This window comes from Rhinolophus ferrumequinum, chromosome 7 (assembly GCF_004115265.2).
Source record: "Rhinolophus ferrumequinum isolate MPI-CBG mRhiFer1 chromosome 7, mRhiFer1_v1.p, whole genome shotgun sequence".
Taxonomy (NCBI): Eukaryota; Metazoa; Chordata; class Mammalia; order Chiroptera; family Rhinolophidae; genus Rhinolophus; species Rhinolophus ferrumequinum.
Genome location: NC_046290.1, coordinates 79,100,268 through 79,116,420, shown reverse-complemented (window position 1 = coordinate 79,116,420; position 16,153 = coordinate 79,100,268). Strand labels below are relative to the sequence as shown.

At 43.3% G+C, this 16,153-nt stretch overlaps 1 protein-coding gene across 5 annotated transcripts in view; it reads left to right on the top strand.

Annotated features, from left to right (window-relative positions):
* SEMA6A (semaphorin 6A) overlaps nt 1–16,153 on the top strand; it is a 122,917-nt gene that overhangs the window by 36,132 nt on the left and 70,632 nt on the right. For 2 of the 5 annotated variants that reach the window (XM_033110128.1, XM_033110129.1), the window contains exon 2: nt 575–668. The exons of the other annotated variants lie outside the window; for them this stretch is intronic. The gene's annotated coding sequence lies outside the window, so the exon portion shown is untranslated. The remainder of the gene's footprint in view (nt 1–574; nt 669–16,153) is intronic. 5 annotated transcript variants of the gene reach the window in all.

The following is a 16,153-nucleotide window of genomic DNA, read 5'->3' as shown; positions in this document are numbered from 1 at the left end:
ACTCTGTTTGAAGTGTTTTCTAAGTGATGATTCTAGAGAACATTTTTCTATCCAGAGGAAATTATTTTGTTCCTTACAGGTAGATAGAGCCGAGTGAACTAAAAGCCAGGTGGGCATCATTACCTGAAATCATTTCCTTTTGGGTAAATAGGATTGAGTTATTTGGGGTGGGCATTTAAAATTTTTTTTTCCCCCAGTATTTTTAAAAATGCCGAAAAACGAACAGGCTATGCAAAATTACTAGCATTATCTTCTTGCTTTAGAATGACATAAAGACCCTTGCTTTAAACAGTCTCAGTATAGGAAGATCTGTATTGAGGAAAAACGAAGGGAGTGGGCGTAATGTTTTACAAAATCATTTATAGGAGTCTCTGAAGCAGAAGCTCCATGCCTGTAGTTACAACATGACCTATTTAAACGCTGCACGTTTGTTGAAAGGTGCTGCATATTTCCAACTTCTCCCTCAGCTCAGCACGAGCCCTTCTGGAAAGAACAGGACGTCACCGTAACTGGGGATGCTTCACAGCTCCATCTGAACCCCAGCCAAGGGTCTGTTACTTATTATCTCCCTCAGGTTGACAGTAGCCTTCTTTCCTGCGGTTTACATTTCCATCTGATACTGGAAACATCATCAACCCAATTTTCTCGCATTTCTGACTGAATACAAGGTCAGTATAATTGTGATATTACCTTAATCACAGTTTCTATCGGTTCAAAATCCAAAGTCCACACGCCTGTCAAGAAGCTCCTGCTGCTCACTCATATATGCTCACAACCTACTTACGCCACCATGCCTTTTGCTCATCACTGCAATTTCGATTCATCTCCACCCAAATCCTTCCTGTCTTCTTCTCCCTCACCACGGTAAAGCCAACTTTGTGTTTATGCAGACGTGCACTTCTGCATTCCACTTGTTACGCAGCTTCCCTGTTTCTGGCCAGGTCAGTGACCTTAGGACTTGGGGGAGCTTCCGCCTCCCTGGCTGGGTAAAATTACCCCCATCGTCAAAAATCACTTCTCCTTCGCACTCTGTACTCAATTGTGCTCATTCTGTGCCATCACCAAGGCCACCCTCCTCTTTCAGGCCACCCTCGTCACCCCTCTCAACGCGTCTGTGGTTTGCTTTAGACCCTCATTTCTATAAAAGGATGTATACTTGTCCTATGCTAAGTGCTTTTCTCCTCCAGGCTGAGTGGCCTGATTTACATACATGCAGGGATGAGTAAGGCATTTCAAATGCTAGAAAGCTTAAAATGTGAATTTCCTCATTTGTTCTCTATTGAGTAATAATATCTCTGGTTAGGTTTTGGTAATCCTAGAAAGACCTTCTGTTGTAAAAGCATAAAGTCTTCATTTGTCCATTCAGTCATACAGTAACTATGTGTCTGATACAGGACTCGGCATTGGGTGTCTAGTAGTGAATAAAAAGGACATAATCCAAGGATTCACGGGGCTCACAGCCTAGTGGAGGCAGAAGGTAACTCAACCAGTAAGTACATTGCCCACGACAACTTGTAGTCTCTGACCTGAAGGGAAAGGACATGGTGACATGAAAACAAAGATCTCTGGTGAGGAGGGAGTGTCGGGAACCCACATACAAGGTCGGACAGTTAAGATGGCAAACCTGTTGCAACGGTGTTGCTAATCTTTTTTGACATCAGAGGGATTATTCATTATGAATTTGTACCAACTGGACAGTTAACCAAGTTTACTATTTGGAAGTGCTGAAAAGGCTGCGTGAACAAGTTAGACGAAAACGACCTGAACTTTTCTCCAACAATTCATGGCTCCTGCATCACGACAACGCACCAGCTCACACGGCACTGTCTGTGAGGGAGTTTTTAGACAGTAAACAAATAACTGGATTGGAACACCCTCCCTACTCATTGGCCCCCAGTGACTTCTTTCTTCACCCGAAGATAAAGGAAATAGTGAAAGGAAGACATTTTGATGACATTCAGGACATCAAGGGTAATACGACGACAGCTCGGATGGCCATTCCAGAAAAAGAGTTCCAAAATTGCTTTGAAGGGTGGACTAGGCGCTGGTGTCAGTGTATAGCTTCCCAAGGGGAGTACTGCGAATGTGACCAGAGTGATATTCAGCAATGAAATATGTAGCACTTTTTCTAGGATGAGTTCACAAACTTAATTGTCAGACCTCATACATAGATGGTCTGGTCACAGAAGGTCTCTCTAAGGAAGTAACATCTGAACTAATAAGACCTGCAGGAGGAGGAGGAGCCAGCCAGGGGAAGGGCTGTCTCCTTAGAGGGAACCTCCAGGCAAGGAGCTCTAGGGTACTTGAGGACCCAAGGACAGTCCAGCTGGAATGTGGTGAAGGAGGGAGCAGGATTCTCAGGAGCTGAGCTTGCAGGGCTGTGGGCCATGAGGGAAGTCTGCATGCTGTTCCAAGAGCCCAGAGAAGCAGTGAAGGGGAGTGACAAGATCTGATTTATGCTCTCTACACGTGAAGTTCAGCAAAACAGTGGTGGCCGCAGAGATGGAGAGAAGGGATTTCCACTTTTTAGGAAGCATCAACAGGGCTTGCTGAGATCAAGCCATTGGATTTGGTCACTAGTCATTGATGTGCTTTGTGAGAGCAGTGTTGGTGGACTTACAACATAGCTGTGAAGGGAAACATAGCTGTGGAGTGGATGGAGGTTTAGGAAGTAAATGTAGCTCGTGGCTGTGCTAACGTTGTAAGGTGTTAGGTAATGACGGAAGGACTTAGCCTTCAGGGGAAGAAGGGTGGGGAGAAAGGTTTGTTTGGAGAAGGGAGACTGGCCTGTTTATGGGCACGTCAGTGGGTAGGGTAGGGAGGGAATGAAACTACCAGAGAAGGGGCAACGAGATGGGTACCCTCTGGGGAGGTTGGAGAAAATGATCCCGAACACAGATGAAGGCGGGGTGAGCCCTGGACGCAGGTGGAGCGTGGAGGGAGTGAAGCCTGGAGGGGAGGAAGGAAAGGTGAAGGCTGATGATGGGCTCCTGGCCTTTGTTTTATCCACCGGGTAGGAAAGGAAGCCTCTGTCTAGAGAAGGGAGAGAGATTTTGGAGAGAGGAGTAAGGGTTTGGAATCCTAGCTGCCTCATCAATCCAGAGGGGCTGCTTTCGAGCAAGAGAAAGGGCTGAAGAGCAGTTAGCAGCTTTGCTGAATTTGTTTCGAAGCCCTTCCAAACAGCTAAGTACAATTTTCCCCAGCAGTGCTGCTTCACTCCAGAGAAAAATGTGCTGATGTACTTTGGAAAGATTTTCAATAACACGGGCTTTCTAAACAACTTTCAGTTTAACCAGGACATTATTCAACCAGAACCCCCCCGCCCCCAAGTATTCCAGTTAGTCCAAGTTTCACTGAAACATGTCAGCACTGAGAAATGCAGAAGGCAGCTAAGTAGGATAGGATAAAAGGCATCAGGAATCCCACGTCTGTGCACAGAGCAACAATGGCAGGTCTCAGAGGCTCACCGTTTCCAACCTGCCATCTCAAATGCATGGCAGTCTCGTGGGTTAAAAAAAGGGAAAACCAAGGAGGAAATCCGCAGCACAGAGTAGAAAGGCACTGCATTCACAGTATTCCAAGGCACGTGTGCGTTTATTTACTTGTACAGGGCATTTTGAAATGTTCACTTGGAAATTAACCAATGGCTTTGCAAAGTTTGAATGAACAGTTAAAGGAACTCAAATGGCCAAACCTGTACCACATAGGTGCATCATAGGAGTTATGTAAAAACAATCCTGTAAGAATGTGTGTGCTGCATACACACACAGGGCCAAGCGAAGGTATGTGAGCTGTTGGCAGAGGGCATGGAGAAACCTGATCCTGCACTTTGTAAATTATAAACTGTTTACACCTGTCATCTGTGTCTGGGTCTCAGCTAATGACACTTTTAACAATTGGCTTATGTGTGAGCGAGTGCTAAGAGCCGGGCTTTCAAAGCAACCACAGGCAAAGGCACTGCTGTTGATGCCCTCTGAAGTCTACAGGAAAATAACCAGCACAGTGCCAAAGTTGTGAGCGAGGACTTCCACCGCCGGGTGTAGGGTATTTTTAGAAGGGTGGCCCTTGAAAATGTCTCCAGTGGAACAAGAAGGCCTTTACAAGGTAGATGGGGCCTGGCCATGCGGTTATACCATCCAGAGGGAACCAAATACCTCGGACACACTAACCTCCAGGTCCCCCATTTCTCCAAACAGGAAGAGCCAATTGGAAAAGGCAAGATTTATTATATCGTATTAGAGTCACTGAGTCATGTCCACCTGGCCCACACAATTGTGACAGGAACTCTGTTCTTTTTAAAACTTTATTCCCCCATTTCCCCACTCCAGGCCCTCCCTATCCTTAGCCCCCACTCCCAACCTCTAGTCCAATGTCCTGCATGTAGGCACTTATTAAATGTTTAGCAAATTTAAGAGTTAGGAAATGACTGTGATCAGAGGGCAGTGTACATAGTAGTTAAGGTTGGGGGCTTTGGAGCCAGCTTGGCCAGGGATCAAATCCATGCTACCCTATTTAATTAGTGTGTGACCTTAGGAAGTCTCCTCACTTGTAAAATGGGCATAATAATAGGATGTATCTCAGTGTGTTGCGAAGATTAAATGAGTCATTATACACAGAGAGACAGATCTGAGCTTGGAGCTTGGTAAACACACAATAAAATGTTATTATTTTGCAAAAATAAATTCCTCTTGGGCAGAGGGAGCCCTTTAGAAAATACATCACCTAAAATAAAGGCAAGCAGGTATTTTTGGTCACCGGTTAAAAAAGATTCTACGACAAGTTTTGCATTTTCAGTAGCCTGTTTTTAAAGTAAAAATTTTAGATTAATATGGGTTTTTAGTATGAATCGCTTTTAAAGAAATTAAGTTAAGCTTCTAAAATATTTTTTCCTGTTTAAAAAAACAAAACAAAACAGATTCTGTTGCTTTTTAGAAACAAATCCACATCTGGGATGCCAAATTTCAGGCTTAATACCACATGGAACAGCTAAGTTATAATTTTTTAACCTCCCAGAACACACAGACTTCTGATGGGAATGCGGGAAAGGACATTTATCTTTTCAGCTGCATGAAAATGAAACCCATAATATTTTAGTGACTAAAAGAAAAATACATATTAAAAATGAAGACCATGTGTAACAGGGAGTGTCTATATAGCTACAATACTGGAACTTGTACAATCACCTACTGTACAGATTATGTCCTTTACCAATTACTGGAAGTACTAGTGCCTTTTATATTAGAATGAAAGTAAGGTAAACGTGGTGATTTTCAACGACACTTAAGATTTACAAGATTTCGTTCAAATGGATATATATGCAGCCATACTAAATTCTAACCACCTTCTGATGAGGAAAACAAAACACAGCACTCACAAAAACGGGGGCAGGGCGGGAAATACTGATTAAAATTGCTCACCTAATCCCTAGTTGTAGACCATACAGTAGCTCTTCTAGCTGTGTCTAAAGACACGACAATAACTGGTTGAAGTATAAAATATTTCGTTACTCGTTATTTATGCTAGGTTCTTTATCCACACTGACCAGATTCTTGTTGTCTCGTGTTAATGCCCGAGGTTAAGAACGCCCTCAGACACTGTACGAGTCCACCCAGTACCAGAACAGCCTTGGCTGATTATTATGCCAGTTTCATAATCAGAATCCATTAGTTCATTTAACACAGTCGGAGAAAAACTCATTTGTCTCCTTCAGCGTGTTGCACAAAGTGACACAGGGTCAGGCATTATCTGGTGCAGGGGGACAGTGAAATTAAAGTCCCTTGGTACCAGCCATTCACAGCAGTCGCATGGATGATTATCAGGCTGGATATAATTATAGAGGCACCGCAATCCCCCCCAATACACTGGCTATCTGCCTAGCACAAAGGTTTGGATCCTTAATTTGTTGTGGGCCAGAATACGCGTATCTACGAAGTAGCCATGCATTTTTGTGTACCATCGATTACAACTTGGATAAGCAACTGCTGCCATTTGCATTTTGGAGGCTTGGCAGCTATTAAGCGACTAAGCCTAGTTTTTGGACAGAAAGATAGGACGCAGGTCTTCAGAAAGGCTTTTAGTGGCAGAATGATGACACCTCTGCCAGGATCCTATCACAGGCTCATTAGCTGAGTGGATATTTGAGCCTAGTCAGTTTCAAAGATACACTCATACAAAGTCATCTGCTTCATTAAGCTAATTTACCTGAGCTGGCTTTCCTGATAACCAACTGCTTCTACAGTATCAGCTCCACGCTGTAAAGACAGATGAGGATGGGGTGGGGCGAGACGTACTGGTCAGCAGAGTACTGGGGTTTATGGGTTGTGCTTTCCTTTAATTGGGCACTTCCAGGAATCCACATGACATTCACAAGCAAGTGAGAAACACTGCAGGACGTTTATGAAGGCCTATTCCTCACTTTTGGTTTCAGAGGATGAAGGGGGAAAATGAGAACGATTGTGTGCTATGTTAAACACACCGAGAGTGGTATCCAATTGTTAAGAAAGGAAAAAGAAAGCGGTAGTAAGGGCTACACATGTGTTGATGAGCTGTTTAACCTCTAGTGATCTGGAGTTGCTTTATGATGAGATTTAGTTAAATGATATGACCTAAAGGAAGTTATATCTGCAGCTTATATTCTGCAAGAAGTTGTTAAAGAAAAATCTGTAGTTTTCCTTCCCCCATCCCTTTTCTGGTACTCTAGTTGCATCCTCGTTCGTTTTTAGTAAGCTTTTGCTGTGTGGTATTTAGACTTGAGTGTTATTAAATTAATGACACTTGAGTTGAACTTTGGCCTGTTAGAAAAATTAGTTGAGAGCTGTTTGGATGTTAAAATTTAATCTTATCTAAGGTTTTGTGGTCTCAGCGTTGACTTTAACTGAAAGTTCTTACTGATTTTCCCACCGTGCTGTTAATGCTGCCGAAGACTAATAATTAGACTTCACTACATAGAACCAACTGGCTTGACAAGGAGAAATGAAACAGCATATGGTACCTACCTAGCGCTTTCTCTTAGCACAGAGCTAGAACATCAGCTCTCAGGAGAGAGATGGATAAGAATTCCTTTTCCAACCTCATATATACTTTCATCTTTCATGGCCTATTGGGTATAAAAGATCACTTACTAAAAGTTCTTCAGTGAGAAATATTTCCCTACATGTAGTAAAAAAAAAAAACCACCCGTATATTTTCTTGCATTGAATCATTAGAAATAGTTTTATTTTTTTTAGCAAGCCCCAAATTAATTTTTTTAATTTGGCAATAATCATCTTTAAGCCATATTCAATTTTTCATTATCCAGCATTTTAGAAGATCCACCGCCACCCATTTTTAGGGCAGAAATGTTCAATTATTTAGTTCTGATGACAAAATGTTTAAAGCCTATTACGACTGAAGAATTAACCTGCTTGAATTGATATTTTGCTAGTAGGAGCTTTAAGTAACAATTTAAACTTCACTGTCAGGAGTACATAAAATAAATATCATCTTTTCACACCCAGGGGAATCTGGGCCAGCTACATCTTTCTCAGTTCTTATTTCATTGTCCATATAATTGAATAATATACCTACTCCAATGCAATATTGAGGTCACAGATTTAATAATACAGAACTTGGGGAATGCAAAATTTACTTTTCTCAAGATAACAATTTCTTCCAGGGGCTGGGTTTTACATGCATGTAAGCTATGCTTTCAGCAGTGTAACTACGTCAGGAATTTCATAGACTAAGGTGTTACAACACAAATACCGGCCTCTTAATGTTTCATGTATATTTCAAGAACCTGTATTTATAAATACAAATGCTGGCTCGGTCTGCTGTGTGTTCCCAGGGCCCGTGTACATTATAGGGTTTCTGAGGCTAGCTAGCACTAAGGCCTTTACAAAAGAAAGTCTGGTGCAATCTATGGTAACTGTTTCAAGGCTCCAATGCATTATGATGTGAACTATGTAAATAAATCTAAGCCTTTCTGGAAAAATTAAAACTTAAAATGTGTAGCATTTTTCTTATAGCACGTAGGTATTTGTGCTTTATTTTGCAGTTTGTTATTGACATATCCATCTCTCCCATAAATTGGAAATCCTCTGAGGACAGAGACTGTATATTCAATTATTCATTCATTGATCCATTTATTTATCCATCAAACATCTGTTACCCCTTGCCAGGTTCACTGTCTAGTGGTGTGGGCAGATTAGTAAACAAATAATGTCAATTTGATGGTTATGATAGAGCTCTTTCATGTGGAAAAAAGGAGGGACATTAGTGATTAACTGTCAGAGGGGATCAGGTAAGACCCCACAGAGGAGGTGATGTTTGAATAGTATCTTAAGGGAAGGGTAGGCATTCCCAAGGCAGAAAGAAGAATGGGAAAGAAAAGTGGGGTGGGGGTGGGGGAGGTAGCAATGGGCAAAGCATTGGGAAAAAACCCCAGCCCCAGAGAAGGATAGTGCAAGATACCAAGGTTCAAAAGGAGAGAAGAAAAGAAAGCCCAGGAAAATCCAGTAAGAGCCGTTCTTGCAAACTCTTCCAATTCAACTGATTTGTGAGAAATTGTCAACCTTGTTGTTAAGGGCAGTGGACTGAAACCCCAGTGTACATGGTTAATCCCGGGCAGCAGGCAGGAAAACCAAGGTGCTTGGGCAGGGCGCTCACCTAGGACCAGGTGAGAGGACACCAGAGAAGTTCTGAAGCGCTGCTTCCTTCCCGAGTTCTTGTACATCAGCCAGCCCTCACCTTTCTACCTGCCACAGTGCCTGAGACAGTGTCTTACTCGTCAACATAGACAATAAATGCTCAATTTAAATAGCTGAAAATAAATAGAAGTAACATCCATCCCCCTTGAGGTATCTGCAGTGTAGTTGGGAAGAGAGATACGAACCAAGTAGATAATGACTCACACCAGTGACCAGAAGCTGTTCCTCCTTTTAACATTGCAAATACAAATGCCATGTCGGTCTGCTGTGTGTTCCCAGGGCCCGTGTACATTATAGGGTTTCTGAGGCTAGCTAGCACTAAGGCCTTTAGAAAAGAAAGTCTGGCACAATCTATGGTAACTGTTTCAAGGCTCCAATGCTGAAAATAAACCCTCCCTCCTCTAAAAGGAGTAATTTAGATTTCCATGAAATTTTGGTCAAGCACCAAACTGCAGTTACTATCTTCTCAGAATGGCAACTATGCATAAGTGAAACAAAATGTAGGCAGCAACAGTGCAAGACATGGAAGGCTATGGTTGGGAAGTTCTGCAGAACGGGGAAAACTGAAACTATAAGGAGGAAGTATTCTTACAAAACAAGTGATCCAAAATTCAAAACGCTGAAATGTGAGGGTAATGCCAACTGCCAGCACAAAGGGCACTGAGAAAAAAAAATGGGAGCACACATTTATTAGATATGTCTTCATGGACTGGGGGCTTTTAATCCCAATAGCAACCATATGAAGTGAAAACATCATTATCTCACTTTACAGTCAAGACACTTGAGGCTTACGGGTATTAAATAACTAACCCAGGGCCACTTAACCACTACAGGAAGGAAACCCACTGGCATATCAGCTCCATGAAAGCAGACTTCCTCAGTGCCTAGCACATGTCCGGCATATAGTAGGTGCTCAATAAGTATTTTTCTGAAATGACCTAGACTTCAAAGCCTGCGTTTACAAAGTGGTCAGGATCAACTACATCACAGAGAAGATAAACTTTTGTACTTGCTCCTGGGATAAAGAATTGCCTAGATAGGCAAGGGGGCAGACGTTTGGTTGGGCGAACTGAACTATTAATAACATCAGTCAAAACAAGTAAGATAAGGAAAATAAAAGAGTCCAGAGATAGAAAAGCCGATAGGTCTTCACCCAAAATATTTTTTCTTGTGCTACTAGAAAAATGTTTTCATTGTCATTGAAACAATAGCTAAGACAAAGCGTAGAACATCTGACCCCTAAAGAACAGCTTCTAAAAATTAAGTATGTGTGTACACATAATAGTACACACATTCTATATAGGAGGTTAGGAACATGTGAAAATAAACGGTGATGTTGAAAGATGTCTTTAACCTTAACCGTAGCATTTGCTAGTCGAAACTGTAATTACCGTTGTGTTTTTGGTGGTGACTGCTCGTGATTCTTTTTAAAGGTCTGACAGCTGCCTTCCTGATATTTATGTGTTTCTTGTTAGGGAGCCCAAGATTCACAACTCTGAGCTTGTAATGAGGAAAAGAAGACAATACAAATAGCATGAAAAGAAGTATGAACTAGATATCGCCAGAGAGACAAATCACATATTCTATGCTGCTTTAATTGGAAAACAGTTCTTTCATGGGGTGACTTTCTCTTCAGCTGAGATAATTAAGTCTGGGCTGACACTGGTGACCAGCTACTGATGATATATAGTCAGTTACTAACAATGCAGCAATCAGTAATCAAAATTTGTATTTCCCAGGTTACCAGGGCACCGTTGGAGAGAAAGCCGTTTTGATAAGGCTGAGAGATAGGCCTCCCAACGCGGTGTTCACGTGGCATCTTGGTGGGTTAATTAGGTCTGCTTTACTTCAATTCTGTCATAGAAGAGAACACACCTATTTTCTGTGTTTACATTAAAAATACTTTGCAAGCCCCACACTGGAAAATAAGTTTCTGCGTGGGTCCCTGTGATTTTTAATGGATTAAATTATATTTGGTTAGTGGTTTGGCATGAGGGTAGGTGGGCACGAAATAAACTTAGATGTTTTAAAAGCCACTCCATGCGGCTGGCACATGTACAAGTTGTTTGAATCATGATTAATTATCCCTGGCTCGAGCTGACGGCACTGAAATGGAAGAGATTAGGATTGTAATTTGGATACCGTTTATGTTTCTATCAGTGCTTCCCGAACTTGTCTGCTCACAAGAATCGCCTGGGGATGTACTAAAAGCCCAGGTCACACCCACCCCCAATTAAGTCGCCATCTCTGGATGTGGGACACATGCATCCTTCATTTTTGAAGCTCTCAACGAGATTCCAATGTGCAGGCAAGTTTGGAGACGATTCATGTATACTCACACCATGATATATTTTTGCACTGAGCTCTGGACAGAGCAGCATATGCTGTCAGAGGACGGAAAAGAGAACACGTGTTCCAATGGGCAGCACTTGCCTCTAAGGCTCAAGTTGGAGTTGAAGCTGGAATCAGAAACTACTGTCCCCCATCCCAGTGAGAGACCTTGAACCCCAAGAAGAGCAGCATACTGTGGCCCACCTGGCGAGAGAAGCAACTTCTAAGTGGTTGAGATGGACTCTAGGGAAAAGGGGAATAAGAAATAAGGCTTTGCCCCCATTGCAGCAGCAGCACCTAGCTCAGTGTCTGTTGAGTAAGCAAGTGAAAAGAAAAGAAAGGAGGAGACAGTCACTTGTAGCTCACCTCCCAGAAAGGGGTGCGAGGATAGGATGAAGGATACTTTTCATCCATCATATACCGACACAGTGGGTACCTCTCCACTCTGCCCTCTTTGCTCTTCTGATGAACTCTTGCTTTCTGTCTACTTTAGTCAATATCCTTTCTTCTCCAGAAGCAGTCATTCTGGGATAGTCTAAGGTGACCACCCAGAAGAGAACAACACTCATTCCACTTCGAAAAAGTGGGACATCCTTTGGGGATGCTTCAGAAGCGGCCTTTCGCACTCCTTTGCCCTGGGACGTGATCACCAAGAAAGGGCAGTGACATAGAGAACACGGGGGCAAGAGCTTGTCCAGGAATGAACATGCAGACAGAGGGGGAAAAGGTTCCTGTGCACAGCACTGGAATCTTGCGAACGGAAAAGAAAATAAAAAACACAAAGGGTATTTGTTTTGTGCTCATCTGATTCTTTGTATCTGACTTCACTGCACCCTGCTTTTCTGAGTTTGTTATATTTTTATTTGACAGCTAATAAGTTAGGCAGCCATTCATGTGGCATGCCAGCGGGTTTATAGTGTAAACTACCAGCCACCATAGAGCTCCAGCTGCATTACAGATAAAACTCAAGTTATCACGACTGACACTGTGATGCCTATAAACTTCCCTCACTCACGTCCTGTATTCCAGAACATTATCACTGGCTGAACATCTTGGGAAGGGATGGGATCCTGGGAAAAACTGTGGCAGTTGGCAGTATCAATAGGCCTGAGTTCCAGGTTTGCCTCTGGAGACACAGATTTTAAAAAGTAACTAGTTTTGTTTTGTGCCAAAAATTAAACACATGCACAAGAAAAACATTGAAAAAACCTAAGAGTACATACAACATGAAAAGTGAGTCTCTTTTCTACATCTGACCCCCAGCCCTTCTCCCTCAGAGACAACCACTGTTACCAGTGGCTTGTATAATGGGCTTGAAATATTCACAACACTTTAAAAAAAATCAGTCTTGGCTTGTATTTCAACATTCATTAACAAAAAAATTGCCCCTTTTACAATCATTGTAGAACTCAGTGTGCTGATATTTAAAACTACTCAGCCACTTGAATCAAAATCAAGAAATACTTAACAAGTCCTTTCAACGTACAAGATGTTGCCTAAGCAAGCCATTTCTAATGAGGACTTTACATGTATATATTCCATACTTTTTCTGGTGTATAATCAACTAATATAAATTGATGTCTGTGCTTTAAATCTTTTTCTCAGATCATTGCCACTCACCTCTACCTCCTCAACTTCTCTAATCTGAGATGTCTTCAGCCCAGACATCTGGGTGGGCGGTACGTTCTGGCCAGAGCACCCTCTCTCATACCTTCTCCAGATGGATTGGCTGGAGGATCTAATATTCCCCAAAGGAGTAAAACTTCTCTGAGTTGCATAAGAGGAGCTGTAGCACTCTCTGCTTGAAGACACACATGTGTAGAAGGATGAGATAGCCCAGGACAGAGCCGACAGCCCCACCCACATCTTGTCTGCAAAGAGGGGAACACCCCCCCCTCTGTAGCCCACTGCGGCATTCTGGGCTGACTGCACAGATGAGGGCCCCATAGCCCCCTCCAGCTCCACCCAGCAACATCTGTATGTCTTCTCTCCAGCTGGCTGACCCAGCTGTCCTGGTTTCAGGACCAAGTTATGAGTCACTGGGAGGGGATTTGAGACAAGAGCCGAGTTAAATCATCTCTTGGGGTCTGTATGTCATTGGCAATTGAGCCTTAGTAACTAGCCAGTGGATAACAGTCATCCCCAGGAAGGCCACACACCAGCGCGTCACTTTGTATTACACACTTCAGTACCTTCTCTGAGCTTTGCAGAGATGAAAAGAGGTAAGATAGTATGGATGCTGTATGTTCCCACCCCAAAAAGCCTCTGGTACACATCGGCTTACGACCATCTCTCCTACCTTACATATACTTTTTGGCTACTGACCTATCGCCTGTCCAAGCTGGTCAAATTGGGATCCTGAATGAATGAGGTCTGGCCAAAGCCTGAAGACTTCAAGTCCTCTTTGGTCCACAGATTCTTGGCACTTTATTTCATCAACAGAGCTCTATGGGCAGCCTCCAGCCAAAGGCTTGAGTCAACAGCAGAATTTTGCTGGACCATCTGTGGTTTCCTGCTCTAAGCAGTGTTTCCTCACTACGAGGGAAGAAAGACTTGTTGGGGGATCCAAGAATCATAGGTAATCAGGCTCTCCACTGGGACCGTAAATGTTGTCTAGCCCCACATCCGATGTCTGACCGACTGCCTGGACAATATTCCTTCCATCCCAGCATTCATCCAGCCTCCTGTCCCCATCGGTAGGCCAGTCTTTGTGTGTGTTCCTGAGACTACTAGAAAACTCCCCCTTTTCAGCAGAAATGATCTTACAGTTTCTGCCTACTGCTCTTAGTTCTGCCCTCCTAACTGTCATCTGGGTTTCTCTTCAGATATCTGCAAATGCCCCTCTCGGCCTATCTTGCCTCTTGCGTATGTACTTCCTTTGTTTTAACACTGCCTTGTGAGAAATTGTTCTGATGTTCTTTCTTGGAGTAGCCCCATTTATTCATTATTCAAGTTCACTGTGTAATAAGCTTTGTTCCAGAACACAGAGATACAGTGACTAACAATACAAACTTGCCCATATGAAGCTTACATGCTAATGGAGGGGAAAGACAGATGAAAGGCAAGTAAGAATTTAAATGTGGAAATATCAACGAGGGACAAATCCATTACAGAAACTGAGAGTAAAATGGTGAAAAAAGAAGGCACTGGGTTGTTTTGGGGATCACGGAAGGCCTGTTCAAGGAAGCGGCATTTTAACTACATTCTCAATGACAAGCCAGCTGTATGAAGACTGGGGTGGTGGGGTGGGGGATCATTCCCTCATTCCAAGAGGGAACAGCAAGTTCACAAGGCAGGAGTGAGAGCTGTGTGTCTGAAGAAAGCCAGGCTAGGTAGGGGGCTGGAGCAAAGTGGGAAATGGTGGAATGAAACAAGACAGGATGAGGGAGGAGGTGGTGCATTTTGCACCCAAATAGGGAGTTTCAACTTTGTTGTAAATGCAGTTAAGAAGCCACTGGAGGTTTTTTACAGGGGAGGATCTGATCTGATCTATGTTTTTAAAAGACCATCAGCTGCTGTGTGGGGATTAAACGGAAGGAGGAAGACTAATTAGGAAGCCACAGCAGTTACCAGGCAGCAGCCGACGGTGGGCTGGACAATCCCAGACAGCAGGTATGTCGAGAAGTGGACGGATGTGGCATGCATTGGGGTTGTAGAATTAGTATCTGGATGTTCTCTCGGAGTCCTCTGCACTCCCATAGTGTTTCCTTTTACATTTACGTTGCTTTCTACGTTGTTATAGCTGCTTATGGACTGTCTCCCATAGCGGTCTAGGGGCTCTCTATGGGCACAGAACCCGTGACCTTGGCCTCCCCCACTGTCCTAGCACAGTGCCCCACTTGCACATATTAACCAGACTCAACAATTTCTTGAGTAAAGAAGTGAAGGCGAAAACACTAACAAAGGCAGTTTTTTATTTGACTGAACATAGAAAATAGTCCTCTCTCAGTGCCTCCACACTTACACGGTATTATCTCATGTCTCATGTTCTCGCTGGAAACTCCCCAAACATTGAACAAGTAATATATGATGTACACAAGCCATGCTCCTTTGGAATAAAATGGCTTGCTAGAAATGGAAAGATGACTAATAACGACTGTTAACCTTCTGTGTGAGGGAGGAGGCGGCGTTCATAGAGCCCTCACTTTCAGCTGGTGAGGCAGAGCCTGAGCTTGAGTCATCTAGCTCAGGTGCCATACAACACCTTGCTCTCTCCTCATTGAAGATTCTGGAGGAGTCTCAGCCTTCTTTCACGTCTTAGTGCTGCTGGAAAGGGCTGATTAAATAGATACTCGTATACGAAGAACGTATCTGCTTATTCTTGCATAACACTTCAGAATAACTTCTTTTTTTATTCTGGAGCAGAAGACTATGTATGTTAACTGAACAGGAAGACCTGATGTTTGAAAAGAAGTTCATGCATTATTCCCTCTCCATGTGTTCCGCAGCTGTGCTTTTTCTGTCTCACTGCTCAGACCTTTGAATCCTTACCAGTGAAAGCCTGCGTGACCCAGGTGGATCTCTGGGCTTTCCAGTAACCAGGCGTTGAATAGCTTTCAGAGCCATTTATGCATTTCCTATGCCTCCATTTCCTCCCCCAAGAAAGCCGAGCACGTGTGTGCAGGGATCCTTGTGTTCTCCTGGGGTGACCAGCTGTGTGGGCACCTCTGCTGGGCTGGATGTGGGTCTCATTCTCCCTTTCTCTCTGATTTACCGCCTCTCTTTTCTCTGACCCTCAGCACTGTAATTTGCTTTCTGCCTGTCACACTCAAGCTTATTGGGTGATTTCACTTTTCCTCCTGATTCTGGTCTCTGTCACAGAGATCATAATTACAGGACTTGTCTGCTGTGCTATTAATTACGGGAATTGTGGTTTCTTTCTTTCTTTATTTTTAGATTCAGGGGTTAATTGGTGATACCCATGTGCTGTTTTCCCTCCAGATCATTTGGATTGCTGCTGTTAACTATTTGCCTCCATTTTATGACAGTTAGAATTGATGACCACTTTGTGAGAAATAAAGGCGAGGGACAGTGTGTGGAGGGGACCCCTCAGAGAGGAAGGGGAAAGAGTCTGTCTTCCTCCTCTGCTACGCCCACCTGCTGCCCGACATAACAATTACTCTGCCCCCAAATAA